Below are 22,259 nucleotides of genomic sequence, written 5' to 3'. Positions count from 1 at the left end.
AGGGTTCTGTGGGCTTCAACACACCGCAGACTCACCTTTACTTAAAAGCTTGAGAGTTTGCTCATTGTGGATATTTTTATCTGACCTTACTTCCTGTATAAACAGTGAATTTGACTCTTAACATTGATCACTGAGTCGGTTCATAAGTAATATATGTGTCTTCATGCCAATGGAGTCACAAAACATGTTCTGGTATTCTAATGACTACAGGGCTGACAAGTATCATATTGTTACTTTATTTAAGTGGATTATTTTCTGCTTCAAGTCAATCCATTCCATCATCTTTTTTTAGGACCTAGGGGTGGGGGGGCCCAAACTGGTAGCAGTCAGCCAGCTCTGCCACAGTTAGAGCCCTATAACCTCCCAACTGAAAAAACTTGATCGCATTTTAAAAGCTTTACCTTGGCACACAATGGTGCTGAGAAATTCGATGATTTTTTTTTTTTAATTACTTTACTGACTTTTTAACTCAGGCTTTTAACCCATCCTGGAAAACCTTTCTCTTTGGGGTACTTTAGCCCCCAACCTTTATCCCTGATAAATTAACCATTATAATCAACTATTTTGCCTAAGAATTTGAAGTTGCTGTTTTATTTTTTTTCTTTAAGAGGGAGGAGCACCAACCAGCAAACCAGATGTGGCTGTCTCTAGTTTCAGCTCTTAACATACAATAAGTTGCAGGTTTCTTACATTTCCTCAGGGAGGGGGGGGGTCACAAAGAGAATTAGCACATCACCAGCCGACTTCCTCCTCCCAGCATGTCTGTTTAAAGTTAATGTGAATGCCAGTCTCAAATATCAAAGGCACGTTGCCCCTAAATAAGCCAATCAGCTCTGAGTTCAACTGGAAACAAGAGCAGGGGATAATGTTTTTCAATCAGTGGACAACCCTTTGAAAGTTTCACCGTGAATGGTAACCGTTTATTTCAAACTAAATGGATTGTGCCACTTCCATGGAGGTGGTACATACATACCCATCACCCAACTTCGTCTGCGTCGCTCCTGCCTTGTAAGAGTGCACGAAACTTAAACAGGTGCCCGATCTCTCTTCTTTTCTGTTATTATAACATTCTTTTCAAGGGAAGGAAGGGCAAATTATTACTAAATCATTATTAAGAAATCAATTTGCTGAGCAACTCTTTTAAAAACAAGCCGGTCTGGGGATAATCAGATAAGACAAATAGGAACGGATGCCGCTGAAATTGGCAATCTTGTTATCCATCAAAGAAAGCAGTTTTCTAGCTCAGAGGAAGGAAAGGCTGCGGAGCCCAGGGGTGATCTCAGGCGTCAGATCTGGGGAGAAATAGGTTCCTTATCAGCTTCTGTCAAGGAGACAATGCCCTGGACCTCAGGTTCTGGGAGGGATCGCAGGGAATTATTGGAGCCTTCGCAGCTCCCTCAGTCATTGCTCACCCCAGAGAGAAGGGATGTATCTACCTGGAAGATGGAGTGCACAGGGGTGGCTCTGTGGACCCTGAGGACAGTCAGCTTTAAGAAACTGCTGCTCCCAGGTTGCTCTCCACTTCTTTCTACAGGACAAGGGCCATCTGCAAGATTCTGTATTCTTAAACCCAAGATTGGAAATCTGAAGTGCAGCTCATGAAGAAATAGAGTCAGCCTTCGCGAACAGACAAACCGACCATTATTTGGTCAACTGGCAGACATTGTGCAAACTGCTTAATTACACTGATTCTTGCTAATCCCAGCTCCAAAACAGGAACAATACCTGTCCTTCAGATATTTAATAGCGTAGTTACTAAAACAATAAAATAATAAGTGTGGACATAACCATGCTCAATTCATCAGCTGGGGATAATAAAAATAGCTCCTAATTGCATTTTATACTATGCCTACCAAATAGCCTTGGCTTTAATTTTGAGAGCTCAGGCCTTTGGATCATCCAGCTGAACATACCAGTAGGTAGGGAGTACATCAGCCTGGATAGTTAACAAACAAAAAGCTGCTGATAAGAGGGAATATGTTAATATTGACGTTTCTAGAATGGTATTTTCAAAGGTTTTCTTTTTCTTTTCTTTCTTTTCTTTTTCTTTTTTTCTTTTTTTCTTTTTTTCTTTTTTTTTTTTTTTTTTTTTTTTTTTTTTTTTTTTTTTTTTTTTTTTTTCTGATCTGTTTGCTTGCCTGAGACGAGTTCTCAAGTATCCCAGGTTAGGCTGGAGCTCACCCTATGTAGCTACGGATAGTCTTGAACTCCTGGTCCTCCTGCCTCTGCCCCTCAAATGCTGAGATTATAACCCATGCCTTTTTATATGTACAGAGTTAACTTTTATTAATAGATAACTCTAAGTGTTCTACTGTGGCTTTGAGAAAAATCTTCCTATCAGGTACAACAGCCATTTGCCTTCTGGGCAGAGGGGTCATGTGTTTGGGTAAGTTAAGGCAGAGCCCTGAACCAATGACTCACAGGTAGCCAGTTGTGCAAGGAGCAGAACTCTGCAGTAAATGGGTCTCACACTTCCAGTACAGTGAGCTTGAAGTGAGAATGGCATTAAGTCCATGGCTCTGAGACAAAACTAACCTCAGACTGCCTGAGCACGAGACGGGATAGCATGTTTAGGTAGGCTTCCTTTTGCAGAGACAGACATTCTGGGTAATATTGCTAAAGATGCTTCACTCCAGTGGCGTGGGCCAACATCAGTGTCTCACCAGCAAGGTGTGTAGTGAGTTATTGCTCTCTTTGCATATCCTATCTGTATAGTTAGTGTCCAAGTCCTTGACTAATCATATCAAGGTAATATTCTCTTATTATTATTGTATTTCATCTCCACCACAGATGGTATGGGTTACCACTGCAAATGGATAACTCTGGTTTGTAACGGTCTCCTTAGTTATCTTCCGTGGGTAAAACTGAGTCATGGTGAAGCCAGGAGGTCTCACCAATAATGCCCCCGTGCTAAATGGCTCAGAAAAAGGGTTTAACAGCCAAGCAAGGAAGTGAGAGCAGACCCACCACTAAGGCGATGGGTAAGAATGTCTAGGTTCTTCTCCTGAAAGGGAAGAACTCAGCAAATCCAGATGAACACAGTGTTTAGGGGAGGGGCACATACATATGCATAGGTAGAGGCCATGAAGAATGTCCAGTGTCCTGTTGTATACTCAATAACTTATTCTTTCATGGCAGGGTCTCTCACTGAACCTGGAGCTAGGCTGGCATCCAGCAACCCCAGAGATCCCTACCTTCACCCCCATAGCACTGAGGTTACAAGTACATTTATGTGGCTACTGGGGATTTGAACTTGGGTCCTCATGCCCAAAGCATTCTTACCTGCTGCATCACCTTGCCATCCTCCAAACCAGATTACTTAGCCAATCAATTCAATTCCAGCAAATTATTTAGTAACACTAGTTTAGTATATCAAGGAGGGGGGTCCCTTAAGTTGTATTTAGATGAAAATATGACTGTGCTGCTTCTTATTAAACATTTATTAAGATAAAATGTTGGGAAACAATTGTAGATTCTCCTGTAATTTAAGGCCCTTCACCTCTAGGAATCATGTGGAGCACATTAAGAGTGTTATACCAGTCACCCACACTCCAACTGTTCAACTGATATTTAGTATTTGAAAAAAGCCAGATACTTCCTAGTCACCCACAGCCAATGTATGCATCAAACCCCCTCTTCCTTTGGACCACTGGAATCCCTCTCTTACTGGTATCCAGGAACACAAATGCACCCCTGTTTCTAAGGCCGTGGTCTATGAAATCCTGGGTCTCTGTTTCTTTCTTAGATGTTCAGCTCATCTGCTTCGTGTGGCCAGTTCTTATACCACCCCCACCCCCAGGATGGAACCTTCTGACTCACTTTTATCTTCTTATTTTTGAGGTAGGTACTCACTGTGTTTCCAAATTGACCTCCAACTCTCAATTTTACTCCAGGCTCCCAAGTAGTTAGGGTTTGGGGATATGCACCACCATGTAAGACTTGGGAAAGTTTTTAGATTTTCATTTTGTAAAGAAACAGTGCTCTTTGCCTACTTTCCTTCTGATGGCAATATCTTCCACAACTCACATCAGGATACTTATAATAATACGTTAAGCTGTAGAATGCCCATATAAGCATGAGCATTCCTCAGATAGTCCCTTCCTGGCCACACCCACTTCTTTGCTGTCCCCTGGACATCTCCAACCCTTAGCAACCATTAATAGATTTTCCATTTCTATAATTTTTTTCACCTCAAGAATGTTACATAAATAGAACTTGAGTATATAACCTTCTGAAATTAGACATTTTTAACTCATTGTACTTCTCTAGAGATTCACCTAAGTGTCTGTGTCAAATTTCATTTCTTTTCATTACTGAGTAATATTCCATAGAATGAATACATGACAGTTTATTTAATAGTAAAGATTATTTTCTATATTAAGTGGTTTATATCTATATATTTTTGAGTTTTAACATATGGAAGCCCATTTGCATTCTATTTTGGAATTTGACTTCTGAATTCTGGTGCTAATCTTATTTTATTATCATTGTTCTGTGTTTGGGTGTTTTGCTTGTATATGTCTGTGCACTTTATGCCTGTGTGGTGCCAGTGGGGGCAAGAGGAAGGCAATAGATTTCCTGGAACTAGAATTATAGAGTCCAGTTGGGAACTGCCACGTGGGAGCTGGGAATTGAATTGGTTGTCTGGAAGAACAGCCAATGCTCTTAAACACTGAGCCATCTCTCTAACTTCCCTGATTACTAATTATAAAATAGCACTTTTTAGTACTGAGATGGAAGTTGCAGTCTGTAATTTAAACAGGTCAGCTACATGACCCTTCCCTCTATCGCCCTTCCCAAGGCCCCAGATCCAGTCTTGGTCCCACATTCAGCCTAGCCTAGACCTGCCTGGTTGTGTCAACCCTAATCTCAAGGCTTTCATAAGGACCATAATAACTTTCCTACAAATTATAGTCTTCTACCATGCTATAACAAACCTCTGTGTCCAGCCAGATCTTGCACACCCTTCATCGGGGTCTACTCAGGTATATATATATATATATACTTCACCTCCACAAACCCTTTGCACCCATGAGGTCTACCTCCAACCTCCAGGCTTAGATCAGACTTCACACCCTTCACACCAATCCAGTACCCTGTGTCTATCTGACTTCATTCCACCTGAGCCATATTCAACATTAAAGCCCAACCTGACTTATACATTCTGTGTTCTGTTTCAAGATTATCTGGGTTATCAGGACAAGAACAAACAAAACAAGTCCATGTTCCCAGGTCTCATCCCAAGAATAAAAACATTATAAAGGATCAAGGTATCCTCTTATCCCCCACAAATCCATCAGTCTTATAGAAATGTTCACCAGTGAGAATTAGCTTGATGACACAGGACATAGGCTTAAGAAAAAATATATAAACTCCATCAAAGAATTCTAAGGCTTTAAAGAATACACAAACAGTTCAAAGACTTAAAAAAAAACCCTAAAAACAAATGATGCGCAAGAAAACATAAACATAGGGATGGTAGGGATGGTGGGAATGATGGAGACAATGAAATCCAATAAGACAATTATTGAAGAAGATTCACAATGAACTAAAATGGAATTGAAAATATTCAATGATTCAACAAGAAAACTTAAAGCAAAAAGGCTTTCAAGTAGAATTAATCAAGCTGAAGATAGAATACCAGGAATAGAAAATAAAGTAAATGATCTAGAAGTTGAATAAGAAAGAAAATGAAAAATTAAACATGGGGAGGGGGAGAATTTACAGAAGACATAGAATACCATGAAAGGAATGAACTTCTGGATTATAGCAGTAGACGAGGGAGAGGATTCCCAGACCAATGGGACCGAGGAGGTCTTCAACAAGATCACAGAAGAAAACTTACCTAAACTAAACTAAGACAAACCCAGACACATACATGAAGCATACTGAACACCAAAGAGAACACCAGGAAAATTCCACATATCATATCCTACTTAAAACACTAAGTATATACATAACTAATAAAGAATTTTGAAAACTACTAGAGACAGAACATATTAACTTATAAGAGAAAACACAACAGAATCATAGCTGGTTGTGGAAACTTTGAAAGCCAGAAGAGCCTTGAGAAATGTATTCTAAGTGCTAAAAGACCACAGTCAATCTAGACTGAGAAAACTCTCTGCCATATTTGAAAGAGAAAAAGAAACGTTTCATATTATAAACAGCCTGTAATGGTTTGTATATTCTTGGGCCAGGGCATGGCACCATTTAGAGGCATGGCCTTGTTAGAATAGGCATGACCTGGTTGGAGTAGGTGTGTCACTGTGGGTGTGGGCTTAAGATCCTCACCCTAGTTGCCTGGAAGTCAGTCTTCCACTAGCAGCCTTTGGATGAAGATGTAGAAATCTCAGCTCTGCCTGCGCCATGCCTGCCTGGATACTGCCATGCTCCCACCTTGATGATAATGAACCTCTGAACCTGTAAGCCAGCCACAATTAAATGTTGTTTTTATAAGACTTGCCTTGGTCATGGTGTCTGTTCACAGCAGTAAAACCCTAACTAAGACACAGCCTTAACATTTTTATAACCAACAAACCAAACTTAAGAAAATACAGGAAGCAATATTTTGGGTTGAAAAGAATGAACACTGTCAAAAAATGGTAGAAAGGAAAAATGAAGCTATAATTACTGAAACACAAGGTATCATTGAGAATACAAATAACACCAAAATTCAACAGTACACTGACTGCAATTAATACACACTTTTAAAATAATAAGTGAAAATATTAATGCCTTCTATTCGTCAATCAAAAGACACAAGTCAGCTGAATGTTCCAAGAAAAACATCCAACTATCTATTACCTTCAAGAAACATATATTACTTTTGAAGATAGGCATTTCTTTAAAGTGATGGGATATAAAAACACATGCCAATCAAGTATGACCAGCAATCAAATGTGATTGTAATGTCCCACTTTTCTCTAATATACCAATCATGTGGACAAAGAAAGGAACAGAGAAATCAGAATTAACTGACATCATGATTCAAGTGGACTTAACAGATATCTACAGAAAATTATTCTACTCAAAGGTAAATGGAAGCTTTTCTAAAACAGACCACACCCTGGGACATTAGAACCAATCTTAACAAATTCAGAAAGATTGAAATAATCCCTTGTGTCCTATCTAAACATAATCCAATAATACTTAACATTGACAGCAAACAAATCTTTAGTAAGTACACAAACTCATGGGATTTAACAACTCATTACTGAGTAATAGATGAAGCAAAACCAGAAAGAAGAAAAAATTCTGAAGCTAAATGAAAATGAAACACAGCAAAACAAAACTTCTGAGATACATTAAAACATTAATATGAGGGTGAATTATAGCTTGAGTGCCTACATTAAATATTAAGAAAGTACACAAATAAACGACTTACTGATAGAATTCAAAATTTTGGAAAAACAAGCACTAAATGTACTAGAGAGAAGAAGAAAAAAAAACAAAGCAGAACTGAAATCAATAAAATAAAATACAAAACAAAGCAAAAAATACAAATAGTCTGGGCAGTGGTGGCACATGCCTTTAATCTCAGCACTCGGGAGGCAGAGTCAGGCAGGTTTCTGAGTTCAAGGCCAGCCTGGTCTACAAAGTGAGTTCCAGGACAGCCAGGGCTATACAGAGAAATCCTGTCTCGAAAACAAAACAAAACAAAACAAAAATACAAGTAGCTCATTTTTGAGAGATAAATAATGAAAAGAGAGAGAGAGAAGGCACCCAAATTAAGAGAAATGGAACTAACACCAAAAGGAATACTATCAAAACCTGTACTCTACTAAGTAGGAAAATCTTACAGAAGTGGGTGAACTTGTAGATTCATTCAAACCTCCAAAATTGAATAAGAAGCAAATTAACAACCTTGACAAACCCATAATGAATGAGACTGAACAGTAATCAAAATCATCACAGCTTAAATAGAAGTCCAAACTCAGATGGCTTCAAGGAATTCTACCAGATTCTCAAAGAAGATTTACAGCAATATTTTTTAATCTATCCAAAAAATATAGAAAAAGATAGAGCATTCCCAAATTTCTTTATGAGAAAAACCAGGTTTTAAAAAAATGAAAATAATATAAGAGGACAATATCCCTGAAAAACATAGATTTTATAATTCTCAATAAGATAATTGAAAACAAAATACAGGCCTCCATCAAAAAGATTGTCCACTGTGACCAAGTTGACTTTATTTCAGAGATACAGGGATGGTTCAACATACTTATTCAATAATAATAAGCTACATAAATGGACTTAAAGACAAAAATCTCATGAGAATCTCAATAGATGCAGAAAAAGACAGAACTCAACATGACAGAGAAGAACTCATGACTTCTTCATGACAGAAGTCTTAGAAAAAGTAGGACTATGGGGAATATACTTAAAAAGTCACAGCTAGGACCCCATGCGGGATGTATTAGTTAGGGTTCTCTAGAGTCACAGAACTTATGGATAGTCTCTATATAGTAAAAGAATTTATTGATGACTTACAGTCTGCAGTCCAATTCCCAACAATGGTTCAGTAGTAGCTGTGAATGGAAGTCCAAGGATCTAGCAGTTACTCAGTCCCACAAGGCAAGTAGGCAAGGGAGCAAGAGCTGATGCAGAAGCCAAGGAGGGATGTTCTTTACTGGCTTTCTTCCCCTGGCTTGCTCAGCCTGCTCTCTTATAGTACCAAGACTACCAGCCCAGAGATGGTCCCACCCACAAGGGGCCTTTCCCCCTTGATCACTAATTGAGAAAATGCCTTACAGTTGGATCTCATGAAGGCATTTCCTCAACTGAATCTCCTTTCTCTGTGATAACTCCAACTGTGTCAAGTTGACACAAAACTAGCCAGTACAATTGATCCCTTGTCAACTTGACACACAAACACATCACTAGTAAGCCTCAACCCTTAGTTTCTAATTCATCCCCAAGATCTAAATAACTTTACGAGTCCCACAGTATTTACAAATTCTTAAAATTTTAATCTCTCTTAAAATCCAAAGTCTTTACAATTAAAAGTCTCTTAACTGTGGGCTTCACTAAAAACTTCCTTCAAGAGGGAAAAATATCAGGGCACAGTCACAATCAAAAGCTAAAATCAATCTCCAACCATCCAATGTCTGGGATCCAACTCACGATCTTCTGGGCTCCTCCAAAGGCTTGAGTCACTTCTCCAGCCATGCCCTTTGTAGCACATGTGTTGTCCTCTAGGCTATGCCTGTACTCCACTGCTGCTGCTGCTCTTGGTGGTCATCTCATGGTACTGGCATCTCCAAAACACTGCATAACCCCTTCAGTCCTGGGCCGTCAATTGTAACTGAGACTGCACCTTCACCAATGGCCTTCCATGGCCTCTCACAGTGCCGAGCCTCACCTGCTCTGAGTGACCCCTTCATGCCTTCAAAACTAGTACCACCTGGGTGACTCTTACACATTACCAAATCCTGCTGCAGCACGAAGTAGAACCCTGGCTATCTCTGGAACACAGACTCTTTGTGCTCTCAGAAAATACTTCCCAGAAGATGTCACCTCAGTGATGCTGGTCTCTTCTTAATCACCGCTAATTTCTTAGCTCCAGCTAACCAGCATCAATAGTCCCAGTAATTCAAAGGTTTTGCTTTAGTAGTTCTGGTATCTTGTTAATCACAGCTGATTCTTCAGCCCCAGCTAACCAGAACCACAGAATCTTCACAATCAAAACAGCAATGGCCCTGAAAAGAGTCTTTAATTTTCGCTCTGAAATTTCACAAGCCAGGCCTCCATCTTCTGCACTGTTCTCAATATCATCTTCCAAGCTCCTACACAACATCTGACAGAGCTCTTAACAGAGAGATCCGAATGGATCTTCTAGCCCAAAGTTCTAAAGTCCTTCCACAGTCCTCCCCAAAACATGGTCAGGTTGTCACATGAATATCCGACTCTGCTGGTACCAATTTGTCTTAGTCAGGGTTTCTTTCCTGCACAAACATCATGACCAAGAAGCAAGTTGGGGAGAAAAGGGTTTATTCAGCTTACATTTCCACATTGCTGTTCATCACTGAAAGAAGTCAGGACTGGAACTCAAGCAGGTCAGGGAGCAGGAGCTGATGCAGAAGCCATGGAGGGATGTTCTTTACTGGCTTTCTTCCCCTGGCTTGCTCAGCCTGCTCTCTTATAGAACCAAGACTACCAGCCCAGAGATGGTCCCCCCAACAAAGGGCCTTTCCCCCTTGATCACTAATTGAGAAAATGTCTTACAGTTGGATCTCATGAAGGCATTTCCTCAACTGAATCTCCTTTCTCTGTGATAACTCCAGCTGTGTCAGGTTGACACAAAACTAGCCAGTACACAGGAGAAGTGCAGGAGGGTTACCTCACTTAATAAACCTCCCACTAATTTCCCTTTCATTTTCATGTCATAAGTGATCTATTAACCCCACTGCCCATGGGCCCATTTCTGCTTTCCTTGCCCCTACCCACATAAACACACATACTTAAAAAGTCAAAGCTAGGACCCCATGCAGGAGTAGTGCAGAGGGGTTACCTCACTTAATAAAATATTTTTAGTTACATTTATTTTCTTGCAAATTTAATAATTTAATTTTTCTTTACTGCTGAATAAAATTCCATTGTGTATATGCACCACATTTTCATTATTCATCCATCAGTTATTGGACAGTTGTTTCTATTTCTTGGCTCTTGTTAATAGAGCAGCAATGAACATAGACCTTTAGGTATCTCTGTGGCAGGATATAGAATCCTTTGTGTATGTGCTTAGGAATGGAATACCTGGCGTATATGCATGTTCTATTTGAGAAAATTCCTCACTGATTTCTATAGTGTCTGTACTAGTTTTTGTAATCCCACCAACAGTCTAAAAATGTGAACATTTTTGTTCAGCTATTTAGCCCATTTTTAAAATTAGGTTGTCCATTCCTTTCTTAGTTATTTGAGTTTTAAAAATCAATATCTATTCATGTATATTTGTATTAGAAATACAGTAGTTTGAATGAGATTATCTCCATAGGTTCATGCACATGAACACTTGGTCCCCCAGTGGTGGTTCTGTGAGCAGTACCTTTAGGAGATAGGGTCCTGCTAAAAGAAGTATGTTCTGAGTTAAGAGATTTGAGGGTTTATTGCCTTTCCTCACTTATTTCTTTTTCCACCTCCACCTACTCTCTTTAGTCTTCCAATGTGGGTCCAAAGCAAGACTGCCATGTCTTCCTTACTATTCTGAACTCTCCCTCTGGAGATGCCAAATAAAAAGACAAGGTGAGAGAAATAGAGTTTCATTCTTTGTAAATGATCCAGGTAAGAACAAAAAGCAAAAGAATCATGACACAAAGCAAGCCAAGACAAATATAGGTATATGTAAGTAATACCTTATAGTCTATTTAACTGTAATAGAATAGTCTGGTATCAATAGTAAGAGACACCACAGGAATCACACTAACTCAGAAATACACTGTTGAAAGATAAAAAAAAAAAATCACAAAAAAACCCAACATTTCCTAAGACTGAATGAACGCACAACATACCAAAGTCTATGGCAGACATACAATGACAGCTGTCCACACAACATACCAAAGTCTATGGTGTATACATACAATGAAGTGCATCCTCAGAGGCAAGTCTATAACCCTAAATGCCTATGTAAGATATTAAGTTATCTCCATTTTGGAGATTAATGATATACCTTAAGACCTTAGGAAAACAAAACAAAACAAAACAAAAACAAATTCCAAACTAGTAGACAGGAAGAAATAATTAAGATATCAGAGCAGAAAGTAAAGAATAGAAACAACAAAACCAATGCAAAGAATCAATGAAATGAATTCTTTGAAAAGATAAAGTTGACAAATCCTTAGACAATTTAGCCAAAAGAGATAGAATGGAAGTCCAAGTTAATAAAACTGCAGATGAAATGGAGACAGATAACAAAGGATCTAATAAAATTCAAAAAGTCATTAATGACATTCCTTTGAAACAGCAGAAAAGTCCAAAAGAAATGGACCAATTTCTGGAAGCAATGACTCACCAAAATTAAAAAAGGTAAAATAGATAATTGAAACAGATCTATAACTAGCAACAAGGCAAAAGCCATAGCAGGAATTTAAATTTTTTTCCCAGTTAGAAAAGTTCAGGCTCTGCCACCAAGGGTCATGATGGTATCTGTGGCTCAGGCTGTGGCAGAGGACTGTGTTGATGTCATCTGTTCTTCCACTGGAGACCATGCTGGGATCCATGGCATCTGGTGATGCTAGAGGCCATGTAGATGAATGTCCTTGGTTCACGTTGTTGACTGAAGCCATGTGGAATCCATGATCCATTCTTTTGCTAACTGCAAAGGGCTAAGAAACTATTTTGCAGTGATAGAGACTACTATTTTGATGACTACAGAGGCACAGCTGAGAAAGAGAGTCATAGACGGCTTCTGTGACAACCCCTAGCCTGACCCACATCCTTGACTCAAAATAACAGTCTAGACAGGAATCTTTTAAAGAGAACTCTTAAACTTTGTGATAAACCTGCTGAAGTATAGCTCTCCACAACCGATAGCTTCTAGTGTGGCTGTGGGAGGGAAAGAACCAGTTTTCTTCAAAGGGCTGACCACTGGGTGTTGACCAGGCCCCCAGTGAATACGTGAGCAAGACAAATTGGATTTCTGCTTTTGTTTGTCTGCTTGTTTGTTTAATTTTTTTTCTTTTTCTTTTTTTCTCTTTTCTCTTGGGGAGGAGGAGTAATAAGGGTGAGAAGGCAGATCTGAGAGTGCTTGGAAATGAGTGTGATCAGGGTACATTATGTGAAAATTCCAAAGTAACCAATTCAAATATTATGTTAAAAAAAAAGGCACAGGACCAGACACATAGACTGCAAAATTCTACCAGACTTCCAAAGAAGAACCAACACTCTTCAAATCATCCCATAGAATGTATAAAGTTTTTTGATCAAGTGTTAAAATATTAAAGAGAGAACCTGATGGCTCAAATGTCAAAATCAAACATCATCTGTCAAAAATTGTAGCACAAAGGTATTAAACTGGAGAAGACTTACACGGGTCCACTACATAATAGAATACCAGCACAAGTGTTAATGTATCAGATAATGTGACAATGATTCATGTATTACTCACCCTTCATTACTACCCTTCAGGTAGATACAAGTGTTACCTTCTGTACAGGTGAAGACCCTGAGGTTTATTAACTTGTCCAGTCATAGCATAAAAAGGTAAAGCTTGCCTTGAACCTCTGACACCATGGCTGAGTTCAGCCTCTTCCTTTTAAGAAGTATCTAGCTGATGCCAAGAAGAGAGAATAGATCAGAAATGGGATTGTGCTATCAGCTATCTGCAAAGATGGAATGGAGGTCATTTAGTACTCCAATGACATCTGAGAATACAACTTTAGAGAAAAGGAAAAGATGATACTCTGGGTTAGTTTTTATTGTCAGTCAACTTGATGCAACCTAGAACCATGTGGAAAGAGAGAATCTCAATAGAAGAATGGCCAGTGCTATGTGTGTCAGGGATTGTTTTCACTAACTGATGTGTGAGGATCCAGTCCACTGTGGGAAGTGCTCTCCCTAGACAGGTGGGCCTGGGCTGGGTAAGAAAGTTAGCAGAGCTTAAGCCAGTAAGTAGCTTTTCTTCATGCTTCCTGTCTTGTGCGCCTGCTTTGAGTTCTTGCCCCGACTTCCTTCAGTGATGGACTATGACCTAAGTTGTTCTTGGTCATTGTTTTTGTCATAGCAGCAAAAGGCAATCTAGAAGACTTGTAGTGTAGTGATTACCTGGTCATCACTCTCAGCCTTTTGGGTAAGATGAAGTAAGAGTGTTCAGCGTTGGTGGTGGCAGTGCTGATGTGTGTGTGTGTGTGTGTGTGTGTGTGTGTGTGTGTGTGTGTGTGAGAGAGAGAGAGAGAGAGAGAGAGAGAGAGAGAGAGAATACCAAGGAGTACATATGGAGGTCAGAGGACATCTCCAGGTATTAGTTCTTGCCCTTCTACTTTGCTTGAGTCAGGGTCTCTACTTGTTCCTTACTGAAGACCCCACAGGAGTTCTGAGATTGGAGACCCATGGTACCATATCTGGCTTTACATGGATTCTGGAGGCCTGAACTCACCTCCTCACTTACATAGCAAGTACTTTGCCCACATTGCAACCAGAGTCGAAATGCTCATCCTTCTTAGGACTTAGTCACCTCAGTGATTGACCACTTGCTTTTTAAGAATATATTTTTAAAATTCTTTGGCTAATGTTGCTGGTTAGGAACAAAATGACATCTATAAAATTCATGGTCTTCCCTTTTCAGAATAGATGTTCCACGAATTTGAACTCAGGGTGTCGGGTGGGTTAAGAGCAAAGCCCCACTCTAAACAAATTAGTTTTCAAACCAGCAACCCCAGCTAATAATAATTTCTACACCACGGAGCCCCATTTTCATTTGCAGTACAGTGCCGTGAAGAATCCATACTCTGTTTGTTCTTCAGCTCACATTATGACTTGCTATAAAAATAATTAATATTCATAAATCTTTTTTACTGCACAAATGTTAATGTTTTTAAGTGGTGATTACCACCTTACTATGGGGGCAGGCAAAAGAGTGAAGAAACCTCCAGATACCGAAAGAGCCTGTGGCCACATGGATGTTTTAAGAGGAAAAGCCCAGGAGAAGGTTTGTATGCTGAATTTGGACTTGAACACCAGTGCTTTGAGAAGGTTTTCCAGAAGGACTCCAGACACTTTGGAATAAGAATGTCCTGAAATGCAGTTGTTCAGTGTCTGGGAACGTGAGCAGAAGTGTTAAGCATGGGTTATGTCATACGGAACACACCACATGGCCAACCTTTCTGAGATTTTCCAGATGGAACCTACAGTTTGCAAAGCTTAGAAACATCTCCCATGATGTCTGTGCTTTCTATAATTAAAGTCCCCTCAGGCTCTGACAGCTGAGCCGTGTGTTGGCTCCAACTGTCCACATCCGAAGCTACCGAGCAGTCGTCCAGCTACCTGAGGAGAAGTGAAAGCACAACACTGTCCAACAGGAAATAGAACATACTAGAAACTCAGAATGCTACAGTACCTCTATCCAACAAGCAACTTAAGAGCCAGGGAAGAGGATGCCCTTCCAGATGGTTCTACCCAAGCAGTGAGGGAGCTGAGATAACTAAACATCAACTTCCTTCATTTGTTGGCAAATCACTGCTCCTGGAATATGTTAATTCCTGCTAAAGAAACTGTGTCAGGGAGACAACCCAGGTGCTTGCAGAGGAAAGTCGGATCCCTCCCTGTGTCTTGAGTAATGAGGACAGGGAGTGAGAATGGAGCTGAAAGTTCCAAAATTTGTCTCCAGTCCTTTCAGCAAGATGTCTTGAGTGCTCCATCTAGGGAATATTTAGACTGATGAAAGCCACCAGAGGAATTGCAAGCAGACCAAGCTGTGCTCCCTCCTGCAATGACCCAAGCCACATCGCCTTTCCACGTGTTTGTCTCTCAACACCTGCTCAGTGGGCCAGTCTGGAGAGAGGGCTTGTCTCTCTATGATGGCAGGCTAGTTCAGCTCTGGGAAAGCAGAATGCCAGGCAAGCTGCCTTTCCCAAGCTGTACTCAGAGCCAGGTCGATCAGGTGTTTGGTGTTCCCCCTATAGTCCTTAAACAGAAAAGACCCCATCCTGGGTTTTCCTTCACTTTTTACGTACTTTGCTTTTTCAGGCCAGTGGCCACCTTGACCATGGACTCATTTGTTTCTCAAAGCCAAGGCTCTCTGCTTCTAATTGCCTCACTTTCCCTTTAAAGCATGTTAGATCGTTCTCACATTAGCTTCTGATGCTTCCTCCCAGCCTGTCTACACAGAGATTCTCACCTCACTTCACCTCACCTCACCTCACCTCACCTCACCTCACCTCACCTCACCCAGTAGACTCCACTCACTCCAGTGCTTGCCTGGTCCCCCTGTAAGCCTCTGCCCCTGTCTTCCAGTCCACAGGATGCTGAGAGAATCTTTCAGTCACTGTGAAAAAATGCCCAAGGCCTATGGCAGGACCTGGGATGCTAGTTTCCAGAGGAGAGGCCATTCAATGTGACATTTAATACCAGATGCAGGAAGGAAGGGGCCATGGAATTGGGCAAACAGATGCCTATAGATCCTAAATCCAACTTCTTTGCTCTTCCCAAAAGCCTCAGAAGTGTGTGGCACTAACCTATTTCAGGGGTCTGGCTCTCTGTGTGCAGAGGCCTCAGCCTCCTGCAGCCTAGAGAACCTAAGTGGACTAGGACCGGAAGACCTTGGAATTTGAGTACCATGCCCCAGACACAGTCCTCACATAGCTACCTCCCTCAGCCAATTGTCTCCATTGTCTCCAGGCCCCTCTCTCTCTCTCTCTCTCTCTCTCTCTCTCTCTCTCTCTCTCTCTCTCTCTCTGTGTGTGTGTGTGTGTGTGTGTGTGTGTATTCACCCAGATGCCCTGTCTATAAGTTTAGCCTCCTTGCTTACCTTCAACCCTCTGCTTTGCATGCGATCACCCTTTTGAAGCTAGCGTGAATGGCCTCACATGTAGATTCTGCTTCTAGAGACCCCACCTCTCTGAACAGGCTGAGCATTGTCTCCTCCAGCTTCCAAAGCAAGTGCACAAATCCTGCAGCACAAAACTTACCCATTATGTTGATGATGAAACTCAGGCTTGGGCATACTTAGTAACATTTTCATCACAAAGCCAATGTCCAGGAAAGCTCTCTTTCAACCACAAACTCTTATTTGTGATGCTACACCATGTCTTGGCCTGGGAAGACCCTCCTCTATCTTTCCTGCATTGAGACTGGGGTTCATTCTGGAGATCAGTCTTAGGTGAGAAGGGGGTATGCAAAGACAGAGGGTGCATTTGTGCTGGCTGTTCTCCCATCTAGCCACCCCCCCCTCCATGAACCATGTTGAATGTCCTTCAGAATCACCTGCCTACAGAAAGGTGCTGTTTGGTTTCCCACAAAATCTGTTCCTGGGCTTTCCTTCCAGCTTTTACCCATTTCTCCTATTTCTTCTCAAGGGTTATACATGGTTATTAATATTTTCTTACTCCCAAGCTCATGAGAAGTGATTATAATAGCCTATATCCTTGGTACATACATCAAGTAGTATACCTGTATTGCGAAACTGCTTCAGCAAAAGACACTCAAGAGGAAATTGGGCAGGGTACCTAGGGCTTTCAGAACGCACCACCCTTTTTCTACCTTAATCAATGCTTCTTAATAAGAACCCACATTTGTTAGGCTTATTCCACTTCCCATAAACTGCTGAGGTATGCTCGGGCTTGGCAAGTCTTGATGCGGTTCACATTGCACAGCTATGGAAACTCAGCTTTAGAGGGAATGGGACTCATTGGTAGTACGTGGCACAGACTCAACTCATTCATTCCTAGACCCTTGGCTTGCCCACTACTCCCTGTGGCTCTACACAGAGGCTAGCCAGCCAGTCTCAAAAACCATGGCAGGCTTCCATCGGCTGGGCAGAACCAGGCACCAGTCCTGATTCTTACACAAGGGACTCTCACCAGAAGCTCCGCCACGGACTGCATGGCGTCTTATAATTTTTCTGTTTTCCCCCAACATGCCTAGCACTACATAAATACTAGCTGACTACTCATTCAAGCCTTGCTTCCAAGTGTCTCTGCCTCTTATCTGGGCAGTCTGGTCCCACCCTGGCCTTTTAGACTCTCCCCACACCATTTCCCTTAACTCCCAAAGTCTGAATTTGTCCATAGAAGAAATGTGTTTTCAGGGATATGAGCTGGCACAGAAAGAGCAAGTAGTGAGCTTGGGGCCAACTGAGCTAGGAGAGGAGTCTTGACACTTTTTATATAAAAGATACAATAGCAAGAAAAAATGTACACTGGTCTCTGAAGAATTATTCCTGGTATACCACATAATAAATACAATGTAATGGGGCCATATAAAAAATAAAGGCATAATCTCCAAGTTCGCTGTCCTGGGTAAATCCTAGGTCCCCATGTCTCTATTTTGTGTCTTAGAATTTTTCCTCTGTAAAACAAGGTCATAACTACCACCTGTAGTACTCTTGCCTGGCTGGTAGTAGGTACTCTATAGATATGGGTCAGTCACTTCCTATGCTATGAAGGCTTTCACTCCATGGGGTCAGCTTGTTATCACTACTCTATTGTAATGAGACAAGGCTGAGCAATGGCTAATGTGGTACATGTATTCTAGAGTTAACATTTCAATACAGGCAGGACTAACTCCCAAATTTACAAATTCAATCATTTATTTGCTTTTGTTATACTTCTAATATGAATGGGAACCAACTCTAGTTGGTTCCCCATCACACATCCAAAGCATTGATTAGGAGAATGTGCCTTGAGGAGAACCAATAAGCACTGGGCAATAAAGAACCCCTAATCATCTATTGACTCTGATGGATTGACAAGACTCTTAAGTCTGATAGCTCAAGACGGCCTCACATGAACTTTAATTAAATATAAGATGGTTTATAATCTGTTTTGATATTACAGTAGAGTGATTTCATAAATTCATTGGTTTTGGTAATATTTGGAAAAAATCTCATTTACAGTGATAAAATTGTTATGAAGTTCTTTCAAAAAAAAAAAACCAAACCTTATTTCTTGCTTGAGATTTAGGTGAGAGGTTTGCCATGCCTAGGGCAAGTGTAGCCTGGTTAAGACAGAATAACTCATTCTTACCCCTATGGCTGAATAAGGGGAAGGATTGAAGAAACTGAATGGGAGGGTGACCCCATAGGAAGACCAGCAGTCTCAATTTACCCAGACTCCAGGGAGCTTCCAGAGACCGAGCCACCAACCAGGAGCATACATGGGCCAGTCTGAGGCCCCTGGCACAAATACAGCGGAAGTCTGCCTGGTCAGGCCTTAGTGGGAGAAGATGCACTTAATTTTTGAGAGATTAAGGGTCCAGGGAACAGGGAGGCCTAGTGGTCCGGGAGCACCCTCTCAGAGGCAAAGGAGAAGAGGAATGGAATGAGGAACTGGGCAGGGGGCAATGATGGGAATATAAATAAATAATAATTGGTTAGAAAACAAACAAACAAACAAACAAACAAATCTTGTTCTCCAAAAGAGGATTGATCTTAGACATAGCCTTTTGCCAACTTCAAGATGGCGGCTCCAGATTGACTGTCTGACACCAGGACCAAACATGAGTCATCTGAGGAACCTGCCATGCCTTTCCCCTCTCCTTGCCCCTTTGCATTGGGCAAGCAACTAAATTCACCTTCAAATCACCCATTAAGTAAAGGCTTCAATCTATTTTACCATGTAGCTATTGAGTAGTAATCACCCCCAAAATCTAACCTTACTTACTTTGTCCCCTATAATGACCCTTTACCTTAGTACTCAGACAGCTTAGAAATGGCCTTCCCTGTTGTCTCTGCTGGCTCAGGATTGTACGCTGAAAGAGTGGCAGTGCCTGGCAAATACAGAAGTGGATGCTCACAGTCAGCTATTGGATGGAACACAGGGTCCCCAATGAAGGAGCTAGAGAAAGTACCCAAGGAGCTGAAGGAGTCTGCAACCCTATAGGTGGAACAACAATATAAACCAACCATTACCCCCAGAGCTCGTGTCTCTAGCTGCATATGTAGCAGAAGATGGCCTAGTCGGCCATCATTAGGAAGAGATGCCCTTTGGTCTTGCAAACTTTATATGTCTCAATATAGGGGAATGCCAAGAAGTGGGAGTTTGTGGGTAGGGGAGCAAAGCAGGGGGGAGGGTATAGGGTACTTTCGGGATAGCATTTGAAATGGAAATGAAGAAAATATCTAATAAAAAATTGAAAAATAAAACTCAAGTGAGGAACGGCGAGATGCTTAAAGGAAAAGAATGAATCCAACCCTTTTTCTGGCACACAATGAGGTGTCTCATATACAGTAATCTGTGTGACTTTTCCCAGAATCAAGAGATGGAGAATGTCCAGGTGATCCAAGTTAAAATTAGCAAGACTGAAAGATTTGGTTAGGCTACTTTGTTAGTTATTTAACGGCCAGCATGGATCTCCAATTTCCAATCACAAGGCTAATTTCATTCTATTCAGAGGCTTTCAGATTGGGAAGAAATGTATATTTATTCCCCTTATTTAAACAAGCAACACTTATTTCTTGCATTATTTTGTATGTGGCACATGCATGTATGTGTGTCATGGTCCGTGTGGTCAGAGGACGGCTTGTGTGGGTTGATTGTCTCCTTCTGCTGTGTAGGTTCCAGGGATCAAACCCATGTCATCAGGCTTGGGGGCAGGTGCCTTTACCCACTGAACCATCTTGGCAGCCCCATACTCTACCTAGTCTTAAATGTAGGTTTTGATATTGTTAAGATGGCGAGACTGGCATATCAGGAGTGAAGTGTCATTGCAAAGAAGTGGTAGCTTTTTGCCAGAGGAAGGGCCATGCTAAGCCATCTGAGGCCACATGGAAGAGTACCAATCAGTCAGGAGGCAGACAGACTGAGAGGACAATGTGGGCAGGAACTTTTATTGTTTTTTGTTTTTTGTTTTTTTTTTCTCTTTGGAAGGAAGATATGAAACAGAATAATCAGGGTCAGCAGGTTTGGGAGGGGCTGGCATCCCTCATTTCAGTAGGCTCTGGGAAGTAGCAGTCATTCACCCTTTAGATACCTAGTACCTGGCCCAGAGGTACTTCGAATGAGAGGAGAATGCCCAAGTGTGGGAACCCAACAAGGCAGGCAGGCAGGCAGGCCAAGCTGGCTTCTCATACCTCAGAGGAGATGCTTGTTAATGGGAATCGGCTAGGCCTGACCAGGGGAGTCCTTTCTTGTTTCAGCAAAAGCATCAAAAACAGAATAGATGCCTTCACACAGCAGCTTTGTAGGCAGCAGAACTAAGTTGGGTTTTGTTGTTGTATTTTTGTTGTTGTTTTTATAAGAAGTGTCTAACCAGATGGTACCCAATCTGGATGAGTATGGGTGGGTGGATCAATGGACTAACATGTATCAAGGTTTAGTCTCCCAAATATCCATAATGCAGCTCTAATCCACACGTTTGCAACAGCGAGAGCTTCCCATTTTCAAGGTCAAGGGAAAGACAGACTCAGAAAGCGGCATTCACAGAACCCTGGGCTGACAACTTTTCCATTGCTTCAAAATGAGGACCCTGCAAAACAACATGCTGGAAAAGTTGCCAGCATGCGGTTGGCCATCTGGGAATTCCCACTGGTTGCTATTCTCTCCTAACTCTAGTGCTCCAACATCAGAGGGCAGCTGGTCACAAGCACGGAGTCAACTCCTTTCCAAAGTCAATATGCAGCTTCTGACTGGGTTAGCCGTATCGACTTCGGAGAAGAATGGGCGTGCACACCACGTGAGAGCACCACGTCTCTGAATGGGTGCTTTCAGGGCTTTGTTGGCAAGAAGCACATTCAAGAAAACCAGGTTGGTTCTCAATTCCCTTTTAAATAAATTATAAATAGCTGCTTCTGATACTTAGACATGTGGGTCCCAAATGGCTGGATAATTCATTAGCTTGGATGGAGAAAGCACATTTCTCTGTCAGTAAGCTGGACTCATCATGCCGTGACCCCCAAGCTGAGTCCTACCCAGGAAAGAGTACTGTGTTGAAACCTGGCTCTGCTCGATTCAGAATTTACTCTCTCTGGACTCCTGCGATTGGGACTTTTCCTTGTGGGGTATTTCTACAGAAACGCATCCCTAAGACAAGCTATTAATTGACAGAGTTTATTTATCCTATAGGTTTGATAATCCATCATCGGATTTCAGCACTTGCTTTGTGGGATCCCATCTCATCACTTGCTACAGTATATATTATTATTCATTATATAAGTTTGTTAACGGCGTATTTATTTGAGTGAGTCTCCCTCTAAATAAAGGGGCCTTATAAAGTTTTTTTCTTAAATAAAAGGTTTATTTTTACACCAGCTATTTGCTTTTCTATGCTAAACCTCTGTTGACGGCTCCAAGGCAACGTGCAAACCAAATTCCTATGTCTAACCAGGATGGGGGCTACTGGGAGGTCGATAAAAGCCTCTGCAAGGCCCCCCAGCAGGTTTGGGATTTTGCAACCCCGTCAGTCACTTTCTCATGGAGCTGGGGACAGGGTGGCTGATAGAGATTAGGAACGGGAATGGATAACTTTCTACCTACTGCACAAAAGTCTTTCAAATTAATGCAAGCATTAAATTGTCCCTGATTTTTGATATCAAGCAGATATTAAACTGTGTATGCCCCTTGGTGTTGGTACAAAGGCTTGTCAGCATTTCTGGCACACAGTGTCTAAGC

The 22,259-nt window shown here is 41.4% G+C and overlaps 1 long non-coding RNA gene across 1 annotated transcript; it reads left to right on the top strand.

Moving 5' to 3' along the window:
- Nucleotides 1-856: 856 nt before the first annotated feature.
- On the top strand, nucleotides 857-21,898 carry Gm35217. The gene is made up of 4 exons (XR_383318.1): nucleotides 857-1,033; nucleotides 3,746-3,840; nucleotides 21,204-21,395; nucleotides 21,714-21,898. It is a non-coding gene; the product is annotated as a predicted gene, 35217 (long non-coding RNA).
- Nucleotides 21,899-22,259: the final 361 nt, after the last annotated feature.

This window comes from Mus musculus, chromosome 14, assembly GCF_000001635.26.
Source record: "Mus musculus strain C57BL/6J chromosome 14, GRCm38.p6 C57BL/6J".
Taxonomy (NCBI): Eukaryota; Metazoa; Chordata; class Mammalia; order Rodentia; family Muridae; genus Mus; species Mus musculus.
The sequence above is the reverse complement of the archived record's forward strand: the minus strand, read 5'-3'. Positions and strand labels throughout refer to the sequence as shown.